A 27,720-nucleotide genomic window follows, 5' to 3' on the forward strand; every position below is an offset into this window, starting at 1 on the left:
ATCGAAATAATCCCTTCTGCCTGTCCTTGATCCACAGCGCTCCATTCCTTGCAAATTCTTATGCTTTTCTAAAAGTCCCTTTGAAATGCTTTTATCAAATACTACTACCCCGGGCAATGTATTCCACACTTTTAACATTCTCAGTGTAAAATATTTCCCCCTCACATCTCCTTTGAACTTTCCCCTTCTCACTTTAACTGCATGCCCCCGAATAGTGGACACTTCAACTCGGGGGGAAATATTTTCTGACTGTGAGCACTATTTATGTATCTCCTAATTTTATAGACTTCTATCAAGTCTACCCTCAGCTTCTACCACTCCAGAGAAAACAAAGTGAGTTTTTCCAGCTTCTCCTTCTCTTTCATACCCTCTAATCCAGTCAGCATGCTGGTAAATCTCTTCTGCACCCTGTCGAAAGCCTCCACATCCTTCCTGTAATGTGGCAGCCAGAATTGAATGCAATACTCTGAGTGTGGTCTCACCAAAGTCTTCTAAAGCTGAAATGTGACATCCTGACTCTTGTACTGAGTTCCGGTATGAATTAAGGCAAGCATGGGATATGCCTTCTTGACCACCCTATCTACTTGTGTGCCTACTGTCAGGGAGTTATGGTCTCGGACCCCAAGATCCCTCTGGACATCAATGCTGTTTGGGGCCCTGCCATTAACTGGATCCCTTTCCTTAACACTTGGTCCCCTAAAATGCAACACCTCATGCCTGCCCAGATTAAATTCCATTGGCCATTTCTCCGCTCGTGTTTGCAATCGATCTGTATCTTGCTGTATCCTTTGACAACCTTCCATGCTGTCCACTGGTCTTTATATCATCTGCAAACTTACTAATCCCCCATCTACATTTTCAACCAAGTCATTTATATATATCACAAACAGCAGAAGTCACATCCATGCGGAACACCACCAGTCAATGAATCTGACAGAGACCTTCCCTTGACAAAGTTGTGTTTTCTCAGCCCAATTTACCATGTATTTCCAAGTATTGCCATGTACTTGCAAGTATTCTCCATTCTCATCCTTAATAATTGAGTCCTAAAATCTGACCCAATGACCAGCGCCAGGCTAACAGGCCTATAATTTCTCGTCTTTTTTCTCCCTTCATTTTAAACAGGAGTGTTATTTTTGCCATTTTGCACTCATTTGGGACCCACCCTGACTCCAGTAATTCCTGAAAGGTCACCAATGCCTGCATGGTCTTCTCACTTATCTGCTTCACAACTCTGTGGGGGCAGTCCATCTGGTCCATGTAATTTACCATCTTCTCGGAATTATAGAATTCCTACAGTGCGGAAAGAGGCCATTGGATCTGCACCATCTCCGCAAAGAACATCCCACCAAGACCCAGCCCTGTACTGTTTCCCCTCAAGCTCACATTTGCCATGGCTGATCCACCTTGCCTGCACATCTTTGGACTGTGGAAGGAAATCAGAGCACCTGGTGGAGACCCGTGCAGACATGGGGAGAATGTACGAATTCCACACAGTCCCTTCAGTTTCCCTTGTACCTTCTCCTTTGTGATGGCCACCATGCTCACTTCTGCTTCAGACTCCCTTAAAGTTCTCCTACTGGTGCCTTCCAACCTGAAGACTGATGCAAAATACTTGTTCAGTTCCTCTGCCATTTCTTTGTTCTCCAACACTAATTATTTGGCCCCTCTTGAAATTTTCTTTGGATTTTCAGGGGTGTTTTACAATAACAATATATACTTTATTGTGTTGACAAATGGTTTGTTTAGATCATCACAGAAACAATAAGAAAAAATCATCAGTATTCTCATTAAACAATTACATATATTAATGTCACAATCAATGCATTTCCATCAGGTAAGCACGTAGCTGGAACTTACTGACCCAGCAGTTTTCACTTTTCATTTCTCAGATTTCACTCTCAGACAGAACGGTTGATGTTGACACACTGTTCATTAAAAAGATCATCCACTGTATTTTTCCCCATGTGGACTTGTGTAACCTTAACGCATAGAGTCCATGTTCATTTTCAAGGAATTTATTACTTCCGTGATTTCAGGTGTTAGATTCAGAAGGGTACCATGCTCCAATTTGAGCCTGCTGTTTCCAGAGTAAGTCCAATGTTGAAGATTTTGAAAAGTATGTAAATTTCCCTAATTTACTTGTCTTTTAGATCCAAACTGATGGAGACCACAGTCCAGATTTCTGTTCTTAACAAGAATGCCTGTTTATTACAACAGCATAGATTCTAGCTACAGACAGATATTTACAAACATTGGACATATATCTGTACGAATTAAAACTGTTAACCCCATGTGAACTCATCTTCCAGCAGACAAACATAGAGTGGAGAGGGATAAAATATGGATATTATAGGTGGAAAAAAATGCCAAATAAGTCCTCAGTAAGTGGTCCCGGTTCACAGGATTTGCCAAGATGATCTTGAGAATGGAAAACAAATGAATAAATATCCCAGAGTGACTTATTATCGATTAAAACATGTGTTGATGATATGGCATTGCTGTGATCATAAAATAGAACATTGTCCAATTTCCTATGAGCATTACCTTAGTTTTCATTTGTATTCTCCATGTCGGGAACATAGTTAATTGGGACTTGACTGACCAAATGACCTTCACTCATCTACAGTGTTCAGTTGCAAACAGCCAATATTTTATTATTCTAATTTAGTAACTTTGGTTTGGAATTTTGTCATGGGAAATGTATTTCACTTATCTTCATCTGCATAATTGTAGCCAATCCTCCATTTGCAAAGAAACACGCAACTACAGCAGTTAATAAAAGAAAGAACTGTATTTATGTAGCACATTTTATGGTCTCAGGCATAAAAAGTACTTGATAGGCAGTTAACCTACTTTTGAAATGTCATCACTGATGTAGCATAAGAAAACATGTAGCATTTAAATTTGTCAGAAGTAATGAAATATGAAATAATAAAGAAGTAATAAATAATAAAAAAATGAATATGAAGAAATATAAAATCTTCAGCCCCTTGTGAGTGGAGACATAAAATCAGGAGATGCAGAGTCAATCTGGAGCCACCAGGAAGGAGGCAATTCTGGATCTGGTGTTGTGCAACGAACCAGATTTGATCAGGGACCTCGAAGTAAAGAAGCCATTAGGAGGTAGTGACCATAATATGATAAGCTTTAATCAGCAATTTGAAAGGGAGAAGGGAGAATCGGAAGTGTCAGTATTGTAGTTGAACAAAGGGAACTATGGAGCTATGAGGGAGGAGCTGGCCAAAGTTCAATGGTTCAATACCCTCGCAGGGAAGGCAGTGGACCACCAATGGCAGATATTTCTGGATATAACGCAAAAGGTGCAGGAACAGTTCATCCCAAAGAAGAAGAAAGATCCTAAGGGGAGGCAGGGGCGGCTGTGGCTGACGAGGGAAGTTAAGGACTTGATAAAGATAAAAGAGAAGAAGTATAACATAGCAATGTTGAGTGGGAAGCCGGCGGACTGGGCGGCTTTTAAAGAGCAACAGAAGATAAGTGAAAAGGCAATACGCAGAAAAAAAAATGAGGTACGAGGGAAAACTGGCCAAAAATATAAAGGAGGATAGTAAAAGCTTTTTAAGGTATGTGGAAAAAAAAAGTTAAGACTAAAATTGGGCCCTTGAAGACAGAAACGAGTGAATTTATTTAATGGGAACAAGGAAATGGCAGAAGAGTTGAATAGGTACTTTGGATCTGTCTTCACTAGGGAAGACACAAGCAATCTCCCAGATGTAATAGTGGCTGAAGGACGTAGGGTAATGGATGAACTGAAGGGTATTTATATTCGGCAGAAAATGGTGTTGGATAGACTGTTGGGTCTGAAGGCTGATAAGTCCTTGGGACCTGATGGTCTGCATCCCAGGGTACTTAAGGAGGTGGCTCTAGAAATCGTGAACGCATTGGTAATCATTTTCCAATGTTCTCTAGACTCAGGATCAGTTCCTGCAGATTGGAGCGTGGCTATTGTTGTCCCACTTTTCAAGAAAGGAGGGAGAGAGACAATAGGAAATTATAGACCAGTTAGCCTGACGTCAGTGGTGGGAAAGATGCTGGAGCCAATTATAAAAGATGAAATTACGACTCATTTGGACAGCAGTAACAGGACAGGTCAGAGTCAGCATGGATTTATGAAGGGGAAATTGTGCTTGACTTATCAACTGGAATTTTTTGAGGACGTAACTATGAAAATGGATGAGGGAAAACGAGCGGATGTAGTGTACCTGGACTTTGAGAAAGCCTTCGATAAAGTCCCACAGAGGAGATTAGTGAGCAAAATTCAGGCACAATATTGGGGGCAAAATACTGACTTGGATTGAAAATTGGCTGGCTGATAGGAAGCAAAGAGTAGTGATAAAGGGATCCCTTTTGGAATGGCAGGCGGTGACCAGTGGGGTACCACAAGGTTCAGTGCTGGGACCGCAGCTGTTTACAATATACATTAATGATGTAGATGAAGGCATTAAAAGTAATATTAGCAAATTTACCAATGACACAAAGCTGGGTGGCAGAGTGAAATGTGAGGAGGATGTTATGAGAATACAGGGTGACTTCGACAGGCTAGGTGAGTGGACGGATGTATGGCAGACGCTGTTTAATGTGGATAAATGTGTGGTTATCCATTTTGGTGACAAGAACAGGAAGGCAGATTATGATCTAAATGGAGTCAAGTTAGGTCAAGGGGAAGTACAACGAGATGTAGGTGTTCTTGTACATCAGTCAATGAAAGCAAGCATGCCGGTCCAGCAGGCAGTGAAGAAAGCTCATGGCATGCTGGCCATCAAGAGGAATTGAGTATGGGAGCAAAAAGATCCTTCTGCAGCTGTACAGGGACATGGCTTAGAAGGATGAGAGGGGGTCTGATTGAGATGTATAAGATTATGAAAGGATTGGACACTCTGGAGGCAGGAAGCATGTTTCTCCTGATGAGTGAGTCCAGAGCCAGAGGACTTGGTTTAAAAATAAGGGGTAGGCCATTTAGAACAGAGTTGAGGAAAATCTTCTTCACCCAGAGGGTGGTGGATATATGGAATGCTCTGCCCCAGAAGGCAGTGGAGGGCAGGTCTCTGGATACTTTCAAGAAGGAATTGGATAGAGCTCTTAAAAATAGTGGAATCAAGGGTTATGGGGATAAGGCAAGAACAGGACACTGATTGTAGATGATCAGCCTTGATTATAATGAATGGTGGTGCTGGCTTAAGGGGCCGAATGGCCTACTCCTGCACCTGTTGTCTATTGTAACAGTTAATTGTATAAGAATGATCAAGACGGTCCCTATATATATGGTGTTGGCAGCTTGTTCAGATGCGCAAAACAACATGGTTGATCTTGATTCTGCTCCTATTTGTTACACAGAAGCCTCTTTGAGCAACAATTCTTGAATGTTGATGGGACGTTGAAACCCAGGTAGATTATCGTGATCACTTGTTGAAAATGGATAGCAGCTAGTAGTTCTCTTTCCTCTCAACCAGTGACCAGTAGGCAACGGTCAAACAGTACGTAACCCAGAGGACACAAGCTCCTCTGAGACATGATGTTAGTTGAGTCTCATGAATAACAACCTGCAGATGGAATATCTGCAGGTAAAGCATGGTATTAAATCTCACATATACTGCTCTCAACCATTTTAATCGAAGTATTTATCACTCGTTGCATCGAAACAGATCACACAAACTGAATTGGCATCTGCACAAATACCAACATACAAGTTCCATATAGTGGCATTTTGTTTAAAGTTGTATTTATAAAATGATAGGGTGAAGTATTAATCTTCACAAATCATATTAAGATGCTATAGAAATCTATGGAAGTGAGAAATTTGTTTTTTGATTCAATACATGTCTGACAATTGACAATTCAAAGAGATCTTTGTTTCAGCTGGAGTGGGTCGCGGAATCGTCCTGATTAGGGGCTTTTAAGTGACTATTAGACAGGCATATGGATGGTCATATAAGATAGGGGTGGAGGTGAGACTGAACTGAGATTTCGGGTAAAAGTTCGGCACAACACCGTAGGCTGAAGAGCCTGTACTGTTCGGTGCTCTATGTATCTTATGCTGTATTCAAACCAGTAAAGTGAGTCAGTGACATTCTGCAATTTCCTTTTCCAGGGGTTGGAGTCGAAGAATCAGAGTGCTTTCTTTCAAAATTGGCTTGATGTGTCTATCCAAGGGTTGTTTGGAGGAAAAAATACAAGTGTAAGCACTAAATCTATCATTGCTGATACACATGTCAACTGTAGGTTTAATTGCAGGTAAACTTTGTTTAACAAACTAGCACACTCAATAAACTGACAAAAATTATATACCAGATGTTTACTGTATTCTCATAATCTCTATGATGTCTGGTGAGGGTGCAAGTGAGAAGGCTGTCTGCCAGTAAGTTTTAGTTAATGCAAAGTTTCATCATTACTGAAATTATTTATGCTGTAAATGAAGGAGAACAGTGATGCGTATATCCTGTGCATTATGTTCCTATTGTTGAGTGTGTGTTTTTTGTGTGTGTGGACCTATTGATCAAATGGAATTTTTGATTATTCAGCACATTCCTGGTACCACAGGTGCTGTTTAACATAAAGTTTGCTGTATTAGTATATTTCTGTATTTAGTCACTGCCACTATGAATGTTAAGTCATAACTTGGTCTGTGCAGAATCTGCACAGTGCATTCCTGAGATGTAAATGATGCGCTACATGTGTATGATGCTATTGTTTCTCAAAGACACTAACCTCAGCAGCTGTTTTTGTTACCAATAATGTTTTCATCATTTGAATACTGGGAAAAATATTCACAAGTGTTGTATGACTCGACTGCTCACTTGCAGCAGTGATAACACTTACTGAGAGGTAATGTTTTTGCCCATTTGATGTTCTGTTTGTCAACAATGTATCTCACAAACTAATGGGCACATTTTATTGAAAGCTGGTACATACAGGTATAGTCGAAGGAAGAACTGATTAGTTTTTGCCAGATCCAGATTTATTTCTCTATTTTTTTAAAGCATCAGTTAAAATTGGTCGGATAGGCAAATGATCATCTTTCTGGAATATTGTTGATTGATTTAGAATGTTGTGGATTGTGTCAGCCCTGATAGTAGAATTTGTCATAACTATCAAAATATGAGCAGAATTTTCAAATTGGCCTGAAGCTTTCTCAGTGAGATGGAAGCTTTTAATAAAAGGATTTATGTTGTCAGCCTTGCATTTACAAAGAATCAGTCAAGTGGAGAAATGCCTCCAAGAAAAGCTGTGTAATTATAGACGCGAGGATGTTTGTTGCACAGGAGGAGGCCGTGCGGTCCATAGTTCCTGCACTGCCCAACAAAGATCTGTCTACATTGAACTCTGAGTACATTGCTTTCCGTTTTGATTGTTTGGCCCATAGCCCTGGAGCCTACGGCAACACAAGTGAATATCTAAATGCTGCTTAAATATTCGGACACTTTCTAAATCAGTCACATTTTCAGTCAGCGAGTTCAGGTCTCCCATCACACTGTGAAAATCGGTTCTCCTCAACTCCCCTCTTAGCCTTCTACCTGTGATCTTCAATCTGTACCCCCTGTTTATTGACATGTCAACTGTTGGAAAAAGCAGCTTCCTCTTATTCTTTCTATGCCCTTCAAAATCTTAAACACCTTTACCAGGTCCCTTGTCTGCTCCAATCTTAGCATCGGTCAGATGGGCAGGTCAGTGGCAGATTGATGTAGCCTGAAGAAGGAATAAGATAAGAGAGTACTTCATGTGGCAAAGCCTGTCGTGCCCGATGGAGGTCAGCAACGGCAGTCAGCAGTGAAGTCCACTGGCAAGGATGGGCGGGCCTTAGCCCAGCGTAGGGGAATACGAACCGTCACGGGGGAAGCCTCGTTCAGAGTGTCTGAAAACTCGTGGCATAAGAAAGGACTGTAATGTTGGACTTCTTAAACTTTTGTTTTTATTTTTCTACTATTATACTAAGAAGACTGTAGTGCTGAACTTTTTAACTTATTCATTTATTTTTATAACATAGAGCATGGAACGGTATAGCACTGTGCAGGCCCTTCGGCCCACGATGTTGTGCCGAACGTTTACCCTCATCCTAAGGGCTATCTAACTTCCACCCCTACCTTATACTGTCATTCATGTGCTTGTCTAATAGCTGCTTAAATGCTCCTAATGAGGCTGATTCCACGACCGTCTCCGGCATTGCATTCCACTCCCCTACGACTCTGAGTAAAGAAGGATGGATAGATTTTCTACTTCGGCAACTAAAGTTTCGTACCTAGGTACTTTGTACCTGAGATGGCACCGTCTGAGGTGACATTGTACTCTTTTCATTGTACTCTTGTGCCCTGTATTGAATGCATGTGATAATAAAACCTGAATCTAAATCTAATGCATAGCAGGACATTGGGAAGCTTAGAGGAGAAAAGGGATCCTCGGGTGCTTGTTCATAAGTTCCTGAAGGGGTCAGGTCAGGCTAATGAGAGTTGTTACAAAGACATATGGGACACCTCCCTTTATCAGTCGTGGCAGAGATTGTAAGAGTGGGGAGGTCACTTTGGAGCTGTTTAAAAGTTTGGTTAGGCCACAGCTGGAGTCGTGTGTGGCGTTTTGGTCACCACCCATAAGGAAGGATGTGATTGCACTGGAGGGAATGAAAAGGATGTTGCATGTGTTGGAGCATTTTAGATATGAAGAAAGGCTGGAAAAATTCAGATTATTTTCTGTGAAGCAGAGGTTTGGGGGGTGAGTGGAGGTCCTGATAGAGGCATATAAGATTACGAGAGGTATAGATGGGTTGAAAAGAAAGCATTGTTCCCCTTAGTTAAAGCATCAATTACAATAGGGCCTAATTTTAAAGAGAAAGATGGGAAATTTAGAGGAGGTTTGAGGAAAATCGTTTTCATCCAGAGTGTGGTAAAGGTCTGGAATGCATTGCCTGGGAGGGAAGTTGGAACAGGAAACCCCACAACCTTTGAAAAGTACTTGGATGAGCGCATGAAATGTCGTAATGTTTAAGAGAATGGTCTAGTGTGTAAAAATGGGACTAGTATATGTCGCAGTCTATTTGTAGAGGTGCAGCCTTAGTGGGCCGTAGGACCCTCTTCTGTACTGTATGATTCCATGAGAATCCCCAGCCCAGGCAGCATCTTGGTTTTTCAGTAATCTCCAGGATCACACCCTTCATAGTGTGATCCCTTGCCTTGTTCGCACTCCAAAGTTCATTTGCTCACACTTTTCCTGGTTGAGTTCCAGTTGCTGTGCCCAGCTGACCAGTCTGTTGATCTCCTCCTGAAGTTTATCCTTCCTGTCTGTCAACCAGTTTTGGATCCAGTGTGCCACTTTGCCTTTGATCCCATGGCTGTTAGTAACAAGACCATTCCGTCGATATCCTCATCATTAAATTAGTCATTCGCTCGCGACACGGTCATACATCCTGTGTTTAAGTCCAAATGATGAATATACTTGACAAATTTCAAGGGTCCTTGTGGCAAGCCCTGCAAAACCCCACTCAAAGCAAACATCCTGTCAAATAGATATCCCTCTACTATCAATCACCCTGTGCTCTCTGCTTCAGCCAGTTTTGGCTGTAGTGTGTCTCTTTGCCTTTGATCCCGTTGACTGTTGTTTTCTTGATCAGTCTGCCAAGGGGGACTTTACTAAGTCCACGTCAAATGCATAAGCTCATCAACACTCCAACATCTCCTCAAAAAAGGATCAAATTTCTGAAACGTGACCTCATCTGAACAAATCCATACTGACGATCCCTGATTAATTCATGCAAGGACATTCTGAGCCTAAGAATGCCTGTTTATAGCTTCTCCATTGCTGAGATTATTCTGACTGGCCTTTAATTTCCTGGTCTGTTCCTCTCTCCGTTTGTTAACAGTAGGACAACATTAATAGTCCATAGAGTCAGTAATTAAGAAAGCGAATGTAATGTTGTCGTTTATCTCAAGAGGGTTGGAATAAAAGCAGCAATGTGCTTCTGAGGCTTTATAAGGTTCTAGTTAGGCCCCATTTAGAATACTGTGTCCAATTTTGGGCCCCACACCTCAGGAAGGACATACTAGCCCTGGAGCGTGTCCAGCAGAGATTCACACGGATGATCCCTGGAATAGTAGGTTTAGTTTATGATGAACGGCTAAGGATCCTGGGATTGTACTCATTAGAGTTTAGAAGGTTGAGGGGAGATCTAATAGAAACTTAGAAGATAATGTATGGTTTAGAAGGGGTGGACGCTAGGAAGTTGTTTCCGTGAGGCGGGGAGACCAAGACCCGTAGGCACAGCCTTAAAATTAGAGGGGGTAAATTTAAAACTGAAATGAGATGACATTTCTTCAGCCAGAGAGTGGTGGGCTTGTGGAATTCATTGCCGCAGAGTGCCGTGGAGGCCGGGACATTGGATGCCTTCAAGGCAGAGATCGACAAATTCTTGATCTCAAATGGAATCAAGGGCTACGGGGAGAGTGCAGGGAAGTGGTGTTGAAATGCCCATCAGCCATGATTAAAATGGTGGAGTGGACTTGATGGGCCGAATGGCCTTACTTCCACTCCTCTATCTTATGGTCTGATGGTCCTTCATTACTTCACGTGTGATTGACAAGGGTTTGAAAATTGCTGCCAGCGGCCCAGACATCTCTTCCGTCACTTCCCTCGCTAGCTGGTATACATTTCAGTTAGGCCAGCAGATGTATCCACTTTTACAGTTACTAAACCAGCTGCATCTCCCTGTGTCTAAACCTCTGATGTTCCTCGGTCCTCTGCCCTGATATCTGTACTTGCAGTGTCCTTTTCCATTGCAAAGATTGACACAAAATATTCATTGAGGACAGTGCCCATCTTTTCCAGGTCCACACAAAGATTATTTCTGTGAAAAGAACGAGGAGAAATTAGAGAGGTTTGAGATTATAATCAAGGAAGAAATTGACAAAATGACTTCCTTGGAGAATCATACAATATACATTGTCCATGGTTGCAAACAAACAGAAGTTTTTGTTTCTCCAGTTGTTTGCAAATAGCCAATCAAGATCATAAAATAATGTTTTAACATAATTTGCAAAGCAAGGCAATTGAGGAAGATGTATTGGATGTATTGAACTCTCAACTACCTCCCTTAAGTTTAGGAATATCAATATTTTTCTTATGGGTAACTTTTGCAAATCTCTTCAAACAAGTAGCTGAACCCACAGATTTATGTGATCAACGAAGCCTGAGCCTTTTGCTTCACGATGCAGTCCAGATCCCTCGGCAGCTGAGTGAGGTACCTTCATTTGGAGGCAGTAACACTGAACCAAGTGTCCGCAGTTGCTTCCAACATGTAAGTGTGCTCTGCACCAATTCACAAGGTCAAGCAGGTCTACTTGTCCGTGTGAATTTTGTGCCCATTTTCGGTTTGAATTAGTTCCAGAGGCCAACATGTACCACCACTAATCCAAGGCTATCATCATTATGGATGTGAGTTTGCTTGCTGAGTTGGAAGCTTCGTCGGAGGCTCACTGATGATGTTACCTAGAATGGTGACGAAACGTCTGAAAACTAACCTTCCAGCTCAGCGAGCAAACTCACGTCCAGAAACTCAACCTGAGCTACAAATCTTCTCAAAACCCGCTATCATGCTTATAAATAGTGAATGTTTTTATTCGATTAATGATTAAAAACAATGTCAGAAACCCCAGTGATAGTGTATGAGATACCATATCACTGAGGATAGCGGATGTAAACTTGACATAATTAATCATGCAGCTGATCTTTTATTTCCCTGTAGGGCCAGAACAAACCAGAGATTGATGTTCAACACTATGCAGAGTGGATAAGATTGGAACCTCAGTCCATGGTCTGGCTGCCTGTTCGACACCGTGTGGCAGCTGCTGAAACTGCAAAACATCAGGCGAAGTGTATCATGTGCAAAGAGCACCCAATTGTAGGTTTCAAGTGAGATGTGCAAACCAGCAGAAAGTTAGTGGGAGTTAATTTTTAAATAAAGCTTGAACTTTAGATGTTCTATTAGAAACTCTATCAGTAAACAATACAACTGTGGATGAAACTGTGACTGCCATAACTAAATCAAGAGCAACAGCGACCTGGAGTCAATTGAATTCCAGCTGAAGCTTGAGGAATGGTGGCCTAACTCTGAAGGCCAAGATCTGTTAGCTTTTCATGGACTATGAGGAACAGGGCAGGATTTCACAGAATCTTTAAGATGCCATATCTTGTACAAAACTGAAGGAGAAATGTCAGATTGCTCAAAGAACCATGGGATCACCAGCCTTTCCATTGCTGGGAAGATTCTGACAAGGTTACTTCTGAATAGGTTTATGCCACCATGGCAGATGAAAACCTTCCATGCGAAGGGAACTTTGTGAAAATGTTGGAGACAGAGCAGGACCAAATTACAATAATGATTCCAGGGATGAGATATCTCATTATGAAAATTGATTAGAGGAATTGGGACAGCTTTCCTCGAAGATGCTAAGACTTAGAAGAGATTATTTTGAATCTTGCAAAATCATTTGAGGTCTGGTCAGAGCAGACGACGGGAAGGCTTTCCTACTTGTGACAGAATTGAGAATAAGATGTAGAGGTTTGAAGTGATTTACAAAAGAAGTAACTGCAGTGTAAGAAATAGCTTTATCACAGTCTATAGAATGCATTACCTGGAGCAGGCAGTTTCGGTAAAAGTTACAAGAGAGCATTAGTTGATTAATTAAAGAAAAATAATGTGCAGGGTAAGGAAAAGGCACAAATTTGTGATATGTATTTGGAGAGCTAGTTCAAACATGATGGACCAAATGGCTTCATTTTACTGAGATGTGGACTGAAAATTTGTTTAAAGTAAAGTGTAATTGGCTCTGGGATACGGCAGAAAAGGGTAAGGTGAATAGGACGTGAGTGATCGGAGACTTGATTGATCGAGGGACAGATAGGAGATTTTGTAGCCGCAATCAGGAATCCAAACACAGAACTTGCATGAAAGAACAAAGAAGAGGAATAGATTCAGTTGCCCCCAGCAAAGACTGTGACCACACCTTCACCCACTGTGGGAGAATCTGCCTGATATGAATGAACCAACTACCAATAGGTCCACAACCAATGAGCACAACTTTCCTCGCATGTTTATCCAGTGAGAAGCACCGAGAGGAAGGCAGCCTTTTTCCTACATTTTGTAAGCTTGACCATTTGGGAAGAGAGCCCCCCTTCTCTGACAAAGATCAAATGTATTGGTTCCTGATGTTGGGTGAGGCCAGAGAACTTCTACAATTCTGTTGCTTCCAAACCTATTTCTTTACTTACCATCTCCTCAATGTTTCATATTCTCTATCTGCCATCTGTCTGTCTTTATTCAGAATGTTGTTCAGAAAAGTAATTCCTTTCATCCCTTTAACTTCCAAATTATGTTTGTTCCTTATGGAAACTGGTATTCTGCTTCAGTTTATCTATTGCCTTGAAAATTCTGGACTAATCTGTAATTGACAGTGAGTATTCTGTTACCAGTGCTATTTATAATAGGTTTAACTGAACTTAACCACTTCAGTGCATAATTTAATATTGCCTTGCACATCTCCAAAAATTTTAAGAGCCTGCTGTTTGTACTTTTATGTTGGCTTTCATGGCTATTTAGTTTCTGCTCATACATTTGAGTGCCCTAACTGCTTGCTGAGTCTCAGAGTTTGCCTTAATGACAGGAATCCTGAAGGCAATGTCCTCTGTTTTGCACCATCTCATCATATTGATGACCTGCATTCTGTATGCAGTTCTATCCATTCATCTGTTGATAATTTCACACGACATTGATCAAGTCCTTCCATTTCATTACAACATTTTCCATTCTTGCAAGGGATGTGGCTGTCACTGGTGAAGTTATCATTTGTTGTCCTTCACTAATTGCCATTGAACTGCGTGGATCGCTCGGAGGGTGGTTCAGAGCTACCTACATTGCTGTGGCTCTGCAGCCACATGTAGATCAGATGGGGTAAGGATGATCGAATACTCCCCGAAAGGACATGAGTGGATCAGATGGATTTTTACCAACAATTGTTGATAGTTTCATGATAGCGTTACTGGAAATAACTTTTAGTTCTGGGTATTTTTTTTAATGAAATGTAAATTTGACCAGCTACAGTGTTTGAACATGAACCTACATTCTCCAGAGCATCAGCCTGGGTCTCTGGATTTTTAGTTCAATGTATTTGACACTTCCCCACTGTCTCTTGGCCATTATTACAGTTTATTTCTTTGCTTTTTTTTCTCTTTCCTTGGGGAACTTCCCGTCTGCTGTCTGAGCTGAAAATGTGTATCCTCCTCGTTTATTGTGGCCTTTACAGCTTCACATGTTACAATCGCCGCTCGTCAGATTTACCTTTTCCAGGAAGATTCTGGCAAAGTTACTTCGAAATAAGTTTATGCCACCATGGCAGATGAAAACCTTCCATACAATGGGAATGTTGTGAATATGCTGGATGCAGAGCAGAAGCAATTTACAATAATTCCAGGGAAGTGATATCCCATGATGAAAATTGACTAGGGGAGTTGGGACAGTTTTCCTCGACTTTCCTAGCATTTGTTTCTCCCCAAACAATTTGCAGTTTCTTCAAAATAAAAAAATACATAATTTAACTACTAAACTTGCATTCCTTCAATGGTTAAAAATATCCAAACAAAAATGAACATTTTTCTTAGTTCTTGTTCTTCCTTTATAGGTACCGCAGCCTCAAACACTTCAATTATGACATCTGCCAAAGCTGTTTCTTTTCAGGGCGCACATCAAAGAGACACAAGTTATATTACCCAGTGGTGGAGTACTGCACTCTGGTGAGTAATATATTATTCCACTTGATGGAATTGTTCCAATCTGTGGAAACTTCAGGATTTAACCATTCAAAGTGAAACATAGAATCAAAGAATCCCTACAGCATGGAAACTGGCCCTTTGGCCCAACAAGTCCACACCGACCCTTAGACATCCCACCCAGACCCATCCCCATATACTAAGCCTACACATGCCTGAACATTATTGGCATGGCCACTCCACCTAGCCTGCACGTCTTTGGACTCTGGGAGGAAACCGGAGCCACCGGAGGAAACTCCACACAGATAGTTGCCTGAGGCTGGAATCAAACCCAGGTCGCTGGGGCTGTGAGGCAGCAGTGCTAACCGCTGAGCCATTGTGCTGCCCGATGTTTCTATAACATAACACCTCTATGATGTTACCTTCTGGCATGTATGGTAAAGGCTAGCTGGCAGTTGTATTGAGTGTCAGAGGTGGATGTAGGTGTCATTTCCAAAGCAACTTCTTGTCCCCAGATTAACAGTTGATTCAAGGGCAACAGCCTTCTGTGGAAGGGTCTTCATTTCTGAAGAAGGGTCTAGGCCCAAAACATCAGTCTTCCTGCTCCTCTGATGCTGCTTGGCCTGCTATGTTCATCCCGCTTTACACCTTGTTATCTCAGCTGCTGTAGTCCTTTAGTGTTCTGTCTTGAGCTTGGATACATTCCCAGAACCCAAGCCGATTTTTAACAGTTCACCAAACTGTCCATTCTGCACATGTGACTGACGCAGTCAATTTCAGTTGGCTCTTTGTGCTGCCTTTGTTCGCATAATCAATCAATTGCTTAAACAAGATATAAACAGATGAGTGGAATAGGCAGACTTCTTCCACATTGATCAACTGTACCACCCAAAGGACAAGGGCAACAAATGCATGTGACCACTAGGGTTTTCTCTGAATCTTGCAACTTCCTGACCTGAAGCAATATCAGCCTATTCCTTCGCGATTGCAGGGTCCAAATCTTGGAACTCACTTCCGAACTGCACTGTGTGCCTGTATAGCCGAAAGACTGCATTGATTTAAGAAGGCAGCTCACCATAACTTTCACCAGGTCAATTAGCAATACGCATTAAATGCAAAACCACCAGCACTGCCCACATCCCATGAAGTAAGAAAAATGATGGAGTTTAATTTGTTTACTTGTGTTGCAATGTGTAAAATCAATGAAAAAGTGCTAAATCATGCACCTGAGCAAGAGATCTAGGGATTTAAATACAATCTTCCTTCAAAGTTGAAGTAGTTTGCTAAAATGATCAAAGGCCAACAGCATAAATCAGGCTTCAATACCAGAAATACAATGTTGTGCAGAAGCTCTTTGAGGTCAAGTTGTGGTACGAGGCAGGATATGTCATCACGCCCACCCTTTTCCCACCCTATATTTCCAAGTTGAGATGGTGAGTGGCTTAGACAGGGTGTTGTAGGTGGTGCTGTTCCCATATATCTGTTACCCTTGTCCTTGTAGATGAAATTTGTCATAGGTTTGGAAAGTCCTATCTCAGGATCTTTTGCATATTTCTCAGTGCATCTCATAGATGGTACACACTGCTGCTTTTGAGCACTGGAGGGAGTAAGCTGCTTTTTCCTGGATGGTGTCGAACTTGTTGAGTGCTTTTGCAGCTGCACCCATCTAGGCAAGTGGGGAGTATTCCATCGGTCTTCTGACTTGTTCCATCTAGCTGGTAGACAGGCTTTGGGAATCAGGAGGTGAGTTACTTGATGCAGTAATCCTAGCTTTGGGCATGCTCTTGTAGCCACTGCATTTAAATAAGTAGTCCAGATGAATTTCTCTTCAGTGGTAAAACCCAGGATTTTGATCGCGGACAGTTCAGTGATGGTTACACCATTGAATGTCAAGGGACAATTTATAGATTTTCTCCTACTGGAGATGGTCATTACCTGGTATTTGTGTAGTATAAATGCAGCTTGCCAGTTACGAGCCCAAGCCTAAATATCGTTCTGGCCTTGTTGCATTTGGACATGGACAGGTTCAGTATCTGAGGAGTGGTGAATGATGCTGAATATTCTGCTATCACTGGTGAACATCCGCACTTCTGACCTTATAATGGAGGGAAGGTTATTGATAAAGCAGCTGAAGATGGTTAGGCTTAGGACTGTACCCTCAGGACCTCCTGCAGCTGACCTCCAACAACCAAAATGCCTCCGATTAGGAGAGGCGATTACCTAATGGTATGATGACTAGACTATATTAATCCAAACACTCGGGTAATGTTCTGAGGACGTGGTTCAAATTCCACCATGGCACATAATGGAATTTGAATTGAATGATAATCTGGAATTAAGAGTCTAATGATGTTCGTAAATCCATTGTCAATTGTAGGAAAAACCCACCTGGTTCACTTATGTTCTTTCGGGAAGGAAACTGCGTGGCTTGGTGTGCCCTATGTGGAACTCCAGATATCAGTTGGGCAATTTGGGATGGGCAATAAAAGCTGGTCTACCCAGCAATGCCCTCTTTCCCATGAAAGAATGAAAAAATATCGTCCTCTGTACAGATATTATTTCAACCAGTGGTGAGTTTCTGCCGGATTCCCATCAGCTCCAGTTTTGGTAGCGCTCCTTGATGCCACACTCAGTCAAATGTAGCCACCCTTCGCTCTCCTCCGGAATTCAACTCTTTTGACCGTGTTTGAACAAAAGCTGCAATGAAGTCAGGAACTGATGACATGGCAGAATTGAGGATCTTGGAAAGGGATCTGAGGGATGTGGCATTTCCAGAAAGAATTTGACAAGTTGCTGCATAAAAAAGTGAACCAGAAAGTTAGGTCCAAGGGGATGAAGGGTAGAATATTGGTTTGAATAAAGGTCTGGCTTACTGACAGAAAGCTGAGTGTCAGGATAAATGAGTCTTTGCCTGGATGGTGAATTGTTAGTGGTGGGGTGCTGCAGGGTTCAGTTCTCTGACCTCAACTATTTATAACCCATATAAACGATCTGTAAGCAGAGACAAAATGTAACATAGCAAAGTGCATGGATGCTTCTGAAATTGGTGGGAAAACAGCCTGTGATGTGAAATAAAACAAACACAGCTGAATATTGATAGGCTCGGAGAATGGCCAGAATCTGGAATCTGGCAGGTGGTTAATGTGGATAAGCGTGAGGCTTGCCTATTTTGTCCAGGAAAAAAAGGGTGCATTATCATTTAAATGGAAGGAAGATTCAAAGTGTGTCAATGCAGAGTTGTCTGGCTGTCTTTGTGCATTAATAGCCGAAAGTGGGTATGCAGGTACAGCATAGCACAAGAAAGGCAGATGGAACTCTGGCATTTATCACAAAAGGACTGGATCATTAAAGTGACAAAGTGTTTTTCCGAACACATTGGGTGTTGGTGAGACCAGAGTGTTGTGTCCAACTTTGATCCCCTTGAGGATGGATACGTTTGCACTGGAGGCAGTTCAGAGGAGGTTTAACTGATTGATTCCAGGGATGAAAGGGCTGTCATATGAGAAGTGGCTGAGTAGCTTGGGCTTGTACTTGCTGGTGTTTGAAAGAGTGAGGAGGTGGTTCTGATTGAGGTATTATAAAATTGTGAAGGGGATTGAAAAGATGGACATTGAGCACATGTTCCCCTTTGTGGGACAGTCTCAAACAAGAAGCTGTAGCTATCGAGTGCGAGATGGAATGTTCAAAATGGGGATGAGGAGAGGGTTGTGAATCTGTGGAATTCATTGCCACCGAGTGCAATGGAGACAGCACCAATCGACCAATTCAGGAAAGAAATAAATATGTTTCTGATGAAAAATAGGCATAAAGGACCATGGGGAGCAGGCAGGAGAGTGGATTTGAGATCATGAAAAGATCAGCAACCACGGCTAACAAGATAAGTCAGGGACAGGATGAAAGCAAAAGAAAAAGCATAAAATATGGTGTAGGTTAGTGGGAAGTCAGAGGATTGGAAAGCCTTTCAAAAACTAGCAGAGGACAACTAAAAAAGCAATCGGGGGAAGATGATGAAATAAGGGGGCAAGCTAGCCGGTAATATTAAAAAAAATGCAGGAGTTTTTTTAAGCTATAAAAGGTAAGAGAGAGGCAAGAGTACAAAAAAAAGAGAACAAAGAAAATTACAGCACAGGAACAGGCCCTTCAGCCCTCCAAGCCTGCGCCGATTGAGATCCTCTGTCTAACCTGTCATCTATTTTCTGAGGGTCTGTGTCCATTTGCTCCCCACCCATCCATGTACCTGTCCAGATATATCTTAAAGGACGCTATCGTGTCTGCCTCTACTACCTCTGCTGGCAACAGGTTCCAGGCACCCACCACCCTCTGTGTAGAGAACTTTCCATGCATATCTCCCTTAAACTTTCCTCCTCTCACTTTAAACTCATGACCCCTCGTAATTGAATCCCCCACTCTGCGAAAAAGCTTCTTGCTATCCACCCTGTGTATCCCCTCATGATTTTGTAGCCCTCAATCAGGTGCCCGCCAATGTCCATCTTTCTAATGAAAATAATCCTAATCTAGTCAACCTCTCTTCATAGCTAGCACCCTCCATACCAGGCAACATGCTGGTGAACCTCCTCTGCACCCTGTCCAAGGTGTCCACGTCCTTTGGGTAATTTCCACAGTCCTCTAAATGTGGCTGAACCAAAGTCTTATACAACTGTAACATGTCCTACCAACTCTTGTACCCAATACCCCGTCTGATGAAGGAAAGCATGCTGTATGCCTTCTTGACCACCCTATTGACCTGTGTTGCCACCTTCAGGGAACAAACGACCTGAACACCCAGATCTCTCTGTTCGTCAATTTCCCCGAGGACTTTTCCATTTCCTGTACAATTCACCCTTGAATTAGATCTTCCAAAATGCATCACCTCGCATTTGCCCGGATTGAACTCCATCTGCCATTTATCTACCACACTGTTGAGTCTGTCTATATTCTGCTGTAATCTTTGACAGTCCCCTTCACTATCTGCTACTCCACCAATCTTTGTGTCATCTGCAAACTTGCTGATCAGATGACCTATACCTTCCTCCAAATCACTTACGTATATCACAAACAACAGTCGTCCCAGCACAGAACCTTGTGGAACACCACTGGTCACAGGTCTCCAATTTGTGAAACTCCCTTCTACTGCCAGTCTCTGTCTTCTGTTGCCTAGCCAGTTTATTTTTCCATCTAACTAGCACACCCTGGACCCCATGCGACTTCACTTTCTCCATCAGCCTGCCATGGGGAACCTTATCAAATGCCTTACTGAAGTCCATGTATATGACATCTACAGCCTTTCCCTCATCAATCAACTTGTCATGTCATCAAAGAATTCTATTAAGTTGGTAAGAAATGACCTTCCCTGCACAAAACCATGTTGCCTATCACTGATAAACCCATTTTCTTCCAAATGGGAATAGATCCTATCCCTCAGTATCTTCTCCAGTAGCTTCCCAACCACTGATGTCAGGTTCACCGGTCGATAATTACCTGGATTATCCTTGCTACCCTTCTTAAACAAGAGGACAACATTAGCAAGTCTCCAGTCCTCCGGGACCTCACCCATGTCGAAGGATGCTGCAAAGATATTTGTTAAGGCCCCGGCTATTTCCTCTCTCGCTTCCCTCAATAACCTGGGATAGATCCCATCCGGACCAGGGGACTTGTCTGCCTCAATGCCTTTTAGGATACCCAACACTTCCTCCTTCCTTATGTCAACTTGACCTAGAGTAAGCAAACATCTATCCCCAACCTCAACATCTGTCATGTCCCTCTCCTTGCTGAATACAGATGCAAAGTACTCGTTAAGAATGTCACCCATTTTCTCTGACTCAGTGCATAACTTTCCTTCTTTGTCCTTAAGTGGACCAAAGCTTTCTCTCGCTACCCTCTTGTTCTTTATGTATGAATAAAAGGCTTTGGGATTTTCCTTAACCATGTATGCCAGCAATGTCTCATGTCCTCTCTTAGCCCCCTTAATCCCTTATTTCAGATGCGCTCTGCATTCCCTGTATTCGTCCAAAGCTTCGTCTGCCTTCAGTCGCCTGAACCTCATGTATGCTTCCCTTTTCTTCTTGGTTCGTCTCACAACTTCACCTGTCATCCATGGTTCCCTAATCTTGCCTTTTCTATTCCTCATTTTCACAGGAACATGTCTCTCCTGCGCGCTAATCAACCTCTCTTTAAAAGCCTCCCACATATCAAATGCGGATTTACCTTCAAACTGCTCCTCCCAATCTGCCTTCCCCATATCCTGCTGAATCTTGGTATAGTTAGCCTTCCCCCAGTTTAGAACTCTTCCTTTAGGACCACTCCCATCCTTGTCCATGAGTATAGTAAAACTTGGGGAATTGTGGTCGCTATTTCCAAAGTCGCCCCCTGCTGTAATATCAACCACCTGGCCGGGTTCGTTCCCCAACATCAGGTCCAGTATGGCCCCTTCCCAAGTTGGACGACATACATACTGCTCTAGAAAACTCTCCTGGACACACCTTACAAATTCTGCTCCATCTTGACCCCGAACATTGAGTGAATCCCAGTCAATGTTGGGAAAATTAAAATCTCCCATCACCACCACCCTGTTTCTCCTACACCTTTCCATTATCTGTTTAGATATTTGTACCTCTATCTCATGCTCGCTGTTGAGAGGCCTGTCGTACAGCCCCAACATTGTTACTACATCCTTCCAATTTCTGAGTTCTACCCATATTGCCTCAATGCTCGAGCCCTCCATGGGGCCCTCCTTCAGTACAGCTGTGATATGGTCTTTGACCAGTATTTCAACTGACATTAAAAAGTAGACAGTAGATCGCTGGAAAAGGAGGCTGAAGAATCTGTATGAGGAATGAAGAGGAACTGAACAGGTACTTTGTACCAGTCTTTGGTGGAAAACACCCATCGCATACTAGAACTTTGAGAGTTAGGGTCAGTAATGAATGTAATAGCCATAACGAAGGAAAAGGTGCTGGGGAAGCTGAAAAGTCTGAAGGTGGACCAATCACCCCTGGACCAGATGGACTGTACTGTATAGTTCTGAAGGAGATAGCTGAGGAAATTGTTGAGGCATTAGTGGTGATCTTGCAGGAATCACAGGAGATAGGGAGGATCTCAGGGGTTTGGAAAATGGCTAATGTAAAGAGAGAGACAGAAGAAGGGAAATTATAGGCCAGTTAGCCTGACCTCAATCATTGGTAAGATTTTAGAGTCCATTATTAAGGATGAGATTGCAGAGGCCTTGGAAGTACGTGACAAAATCGGGCTGAATCAGCATAGCTTCATTGAGGGGAAGTTATACCTGACAAATCTGTTAGAATTCTTTGAGTAGGAAGTGGGCAAGTTAGACAAAAGGGAGCCAGTGAATGTGATTTGTTTGGATTTCCGGAACGCTGTTGAGAAGGTACCAAATAAGATGAGAGCCCATAGTGTTTGGGCAAGGTCTTGCCATAGATAGAGCATTGGCTGACTGGCAGAAGGCAGAGAGTGTAGATAAAGGGGTCTTTGACAGGATGGCAGTTGGTGACGAGTGAAGTCCCGCAGGGATCAGTGTTGGTACCACAACAGTTCATGTAATGAATTGATGATATGGACGAAGCAACTGAGACATTGTTGCTAAGTTTACAGTTGACACAGTGACAGATGGAAGGAGAGGTAGTAGTGAGGAAGTTGCAGATGGACTTGCATAGGCTCGGAGAGTGGGCAAAGAATTGGCAGACAGAATACTGTGTGGGATACTGTGAGGTTATGTGCTTTGGGAGTTAAAGTGGAGGCATAGATTATTTTCTCAATGAGAACGGGCATTTGAAGTCTGAAGCACAACTGTCCCTCGTTGCCCTTGAGAAGGTAGCAGTTAGTTTCCTTCTTGAACTGCAATAAGTACATTTGCTATTGATAGATACGATGCCACGAGGGAGGGAATTTTGGATTTTGACCCAGCGTGTTATCAGCTGAGCCTGAACATTGTACAGGTCACTCTGTACAAAACAACCCTTTTACCCCTGGAATTAACATTATGAACATTCTGAGAACCACTGTTGTAAGCATATCCAGGTTTAATAGACCAAAACTGTACGCTGTGCTCCATATGAGTGGTGTCACCAATGTCTTGTGTGGAAAGATTTTCACTCCTTCCCTCCTTGAAATAAAGATTTGCACCTCACTTGCCCTCTAAAATACATGCTGTGCATAGAAGCTAAATTTTTGTGCTTCATGTACATGCCTTTTGGAAATCCAAATTAACTACATCTACTAATTTCGCTTTAACTACCCAGTTTGTTTGGGAATTAAAGTTCCTTGAAGTAGGAACTCAGACGGATTCACCATATTTTTAAATCTATCCTTTTCACATAACTTGTCAACTCTGCCTGAATATGATCTAAATGGTTTGCTGCTGCCTTCTCACTAATGAATTCTAGCAATTTCCCAATGACAAATTTTTGACTAAATAAATTCGTACTTTAAAATTTTAAAATTTTTTACTTTTTAATCCCAGCAGAATGCAGGGATCTTTCCAGAATCTAGAAAAGATTACAGCCAATACATCCATTTGGGCAGCAGGGGCCCGGGTTCGACTCCAGCCTCGGGTAACTGTCTGTGAGGGGTTTGCACGCTGTCCCTGTGTCTGCGTGGGTTTCCTCTGTGCTCCAATTTCCTCCCATAGTCCAAAGATGTGCAGGCTAGGTGGATCGGCCATGCTAAATTGCCCGTAGTGTTCAGGGGTGTGTGGGTTCTCGGGGTGGGGTGGGATGCTGCAAGGGGCGAAGGACCTGTTTCCACACTGTAGGGAATCTAATCTAATCTAATCTCTGCAGTCAACTCTTATATTCCTTCATGTTATCATCTAATTTAGTTTGAAGGGATGCCTGAGAACGAATGAAGTGAAGGAACAGGTTTTATGTATATATTAATTGAGGATGAATTGAGTGTGAGTTGGTTGTATAAATATGGGAGCTCTTAATTAGGTGTTGACGTTTATGGAGTACCTCTGTGCTCTTGCCGCCCTCGGTGCTTTCTCCAAGAGCTGTTCAATATGGAGGAACACTGATTCATTTGCTGAGGGAGGATGTTACATGGTCATCAACAGGACATTTACTTGCCTCTGCTTCATGTAATCTCATGGAGTGCAAATCTGACATTTAGGACCCCCAAGGACAACTGCCATTGTCTACCATTGTGTCACCACCTTTGCTCGGTCTGTCTTGCCAGTGGGCTGGGTCCTCGGAAAGTTATCTGAATCTTTGGATGACTTACTGGTATTTACTCTGGATTAGCCATTACTTCCCCTATGTACATCAACAGCATCTAATCTTTCTGCATTTCTTATTTTCCTACAAAGTGGCTAAATTCACATTTTTCCACATTATATTCCATCTGCCATGTTCTTGCCTATTCACTTCACCCATCTCAACTCCTTTGAATTCTGTTTGCATTTTACTCACAAAACAAATTCACAACTATTTTTGTGTCATCAGCAAACTTACAAATATTACATTTTGTTCCCACGTTCAAATCATTGATATTGAATGTGAACAGCTAGAGACCAAGCAATGACCCGAACAGAACTCTCCCGGCCATAGCCTCATAGCCTGGCAACCAGAGAATGGCCTGTTCATTCTCACACTGTTTTCTGTCTATTAATGAATTCTCATTCCATGCCTGTGTGTTGTCCTCTATTCCATGTGTTCGAACTTTGTTTATGAAGCTCTTGTCTGGGGCCTTATCAAAAACCTTCTGAACTTCCAATTGCAACAACTACTGGTTCCCTCTTACGTACTCTCTTAGTTCTATCCTCAAAAGAACTCCCAATAGATTGTCAAACATGATTTCCCTTTATAAGTACATGCTGACTCTATCCAATTCTATCATTATTTTCTAAATGTCCCATTGATCACATCCTTTATAATAAGTTCTAGCATTTTACAGCAGAGATTCTATGATTTTCCTACTACTTGCGTCAGGATGAACAGCTCAATCATTGCATATTTTCTCTTATCCTCCTTTCTAAAACGACGTGGTTATATTTGCAGCTTTCCAATCCAGAAACAATATAATTTTGGAAGCTGAACACCAATGCCTCTGCTATCCCTACAGGCATCTCTTTCAGCACCCTGGAGTGTAAATCATCAGTTCCAAGGGAATTTATCAACTTTCAGTCCCATTAATTTCTCCTGTATACTTTGTTAGCCTAATTTCTTTCCCTTGGTTATAAGTATTTCTGGTAAGCTTTTTTGTATCTTCCTTCATGAAGATGGACGTGAAGTATGTAATTTCAGTGCCATTTTCTTACTTCCATCAATTCACTTGTCTCTTTCTGAGATTGGCTGATATTTGTCTTTGCTGACTGCTTCCATTTTATGTTCTGAGACAGTTTGTTATGATGTTTTTTTATGAATTCACTTTCATATTCTCTTTCCCCTTTGAATTTCCTCATCCTCCATTGCTTTACTTTTAGATTCCCTACAGTGTGGAAACAGGCCCTTCAGCCCAACAAGTCAACACCGCCCCTTGCAGCATCCCACCCAGACCCCTCCCCCTATAACCCACACACCCCTGAACACTACGGGCAACTTAGCATGGCCAATCCACCTAGCCTGCACATCTTTGGACTGTGGGAGGAAACCGGAGCACCCAGAGGAAAGCCACACGGGAAGAATGTGCAAACTCCACACAGACAGTTACCCGAGGCTGGAATTGAACCCGGGTCCCTGGCGCTGTGAGGCTGCAGTGCTAACCACTGAGCCACCGTGCCACCCCATAATTCCATAACGCTGCAAACCATCAGACTTAGTACTTTTTTGGCAACTTTATAAGCTGGGGCTCTTGTGGCACAGTAGTTGTTCTCAGGTTCTGAGGTAGGAGATCAGATTTTAATTCCCATTTGCTGCCGAGGTGTATAATTGCGTCACTGAATGGGTTGATTGGAATCTATACATTTTCTCTTTCATTCTACAATCTTTAACTTCTCTTGCCAGTCATGTCACTTTTCTTTTTGAATTTTTAAGCCTCAAAAGAAATATTTCTACCAGTCATAAACCATATATGAATTATTTTAATGATACCATTGCCTGTCTCCTGTCATGACTTTTGATGTTTTCAAACCTACCAGAGCCAATCTTACCAGATTTAAGACCCTAGTCTCAGATTGATTTGTATCTCTTTCAATTGAATGTGAAATTCTATCATTACTGTCACACTTCTGTAAAGGCTATTTTCCAACAAAATAATTAATTAGTACTTTTCCATTACGCAGTAGCCTTGTATTTTAACACACCATCCTGTTCCCTGGTCAACATCTCTCTCTCTCTCAGACATGCTGCAGTGTTCCAGTAAAGCTGGGATAACGCCTCATTTTCCACTTGGGGACCCTGCAACCCTCCATACTCAATATTGAGTTCAGTAATTTTATGGCCAGAGTTCTCCCATGTCTTGTTCCCCTTCCCCACACACCAGGTCTTGTGATCATGTAGCCTGCTATTACACACTACCAATTGTTAGCCACTAACAGTGTCCATTAACAGCTATTCACCTCCCTCGCCAGATTGTTACCAACCCCTTCATCTGTCCAACTGTTTTGTCTCTTTGGGCTCTATCTCCACCTATTGTTTACTCCTTACCCCCTTCCCCTGCCTTATCTTCTGCATATAAACCAACATTTTCCCAGCTGCCATTAGTTCTGAGGAAGGGTCACCAGACCTGAAATGTTAACTCTGATTTTCTTCACAGATGCTGCCAGGCGTGCTGAGCTTTTCCAGCAACTTCTGTTTTTGTTCCTGATTTACAACAAGTTCTTTCAGTTTTTACAAAATAGCCCTTGTTGTTTCCTCAGCGTAATGTTCTAGAAAACCATCTAGTGTACTTGCACTCTTAAATGTATGACCTTTTGGACATCCCAATTTCACAAACCACACCAATGAAGGCAAAGCTATCAACTGCTCAGGCCAGTAAGTGGTGAAGAGGGTGCAAGTAGACTCCAGGGTATTTGGAGAAGCTAGTGAACAGTCAAGAACATGACAGCTGGAACATATGAACATAAAATATAATTTGATAAAGTGTGAAACTAAATGGGACAGATTTTAAACGATCTAGCAATTCAAGACTGGGCATCCATGAAGTGCTGTGGGCCATCAACAGCAGCAATTTGCAACCTCATGGCCCACATATCCCCCACTCAACCATTATCAGCAAGCCAAGGGATCAGTCCTGGTTCAATTGAGAGTGCAGGAGGGCATACCTGAAGATGAAATGTCAACCTGGTGAAGCTACCAACCAGGACCACTTGCACGCCAAACAACTCAACCGCAAGTGATAGACAGAGCTAAGCGATCCCACAATCAATGGATCAGATCTAATCTCTGCAGTCCTTCCACATCCAGTTGTGAATGGTGGTGAACAATTAAACAACTCACTCGAAGAGGGGGTTCCACATCCTCAATGGTGGAAGTGTCCAGCACATCATTGCAAAAAATAAGGCTGAAGCTTTTGTAGCAGTCTTCAGCCAGAAGTGCTGAGTGGATGTTCCATCTCTGTCTCCTCCAGTGGTCTCCAGCATTACAGATACCAGTTTTCAGACAATTCAATTCACTCCACGTGATATCAAGAAACAGTTGGAGGCACTGGATATTGCAGAGCCTGTGGGCCCTGGCAACATTCCGGCAATAGTACTGAAGACTTGTGCTCCAGACTTGCCGCTGCTGTAGGCAAGCTGTTCCAATACAGTTACAACACCGACGTCTACCTGACAATGTGGAAAATTGGCCAAGTATGTCCTGTACACAAAATGTAGGACAGATCCAACCCAGCCAATTATAGCGCCGTCAGTCTACCCCTGATCATCAGTAAAGTGATGGAAGGTGTCATCAGCAGTGCTATCAAGCAGCACTTGCTCAGCAACAGCCTGTTCAGTGACGCCCAGTTTGGGTCCTGCCAGGGCCACTCTGCTCCTGACCTCAGTACAGCTTTGGTTCAAACATGGAC

General features: G+C 42.4%; 1 pseudogene; it reads left to right on the plus strand.

Annotated features, from left to right (window-relative positions):
* The window catches only part of LOC125450205 (utrophin-like), a 205,451-nt pseudogene that overhangs the window by 14,657 nt on the left and 163,074 nt on the right, over positions 1-27,720 (plus strand).

The sequence above is a fragment of the Stegostoma tigrinum genome, chromosome 32 (genome assembly GCF_030684315.1).
Source record: "Stegostoma tigrinum isolate sSteTig4 chromosome 32, sSteTig4.hap1, whole genome shotgun sequence".
NCBI lineage: Eukaryota > Metazoa > Chordata > Chondrichthyes > Orectolobiformes > Stegostomatidae > Stegostoma > Stegostoma tigrinum.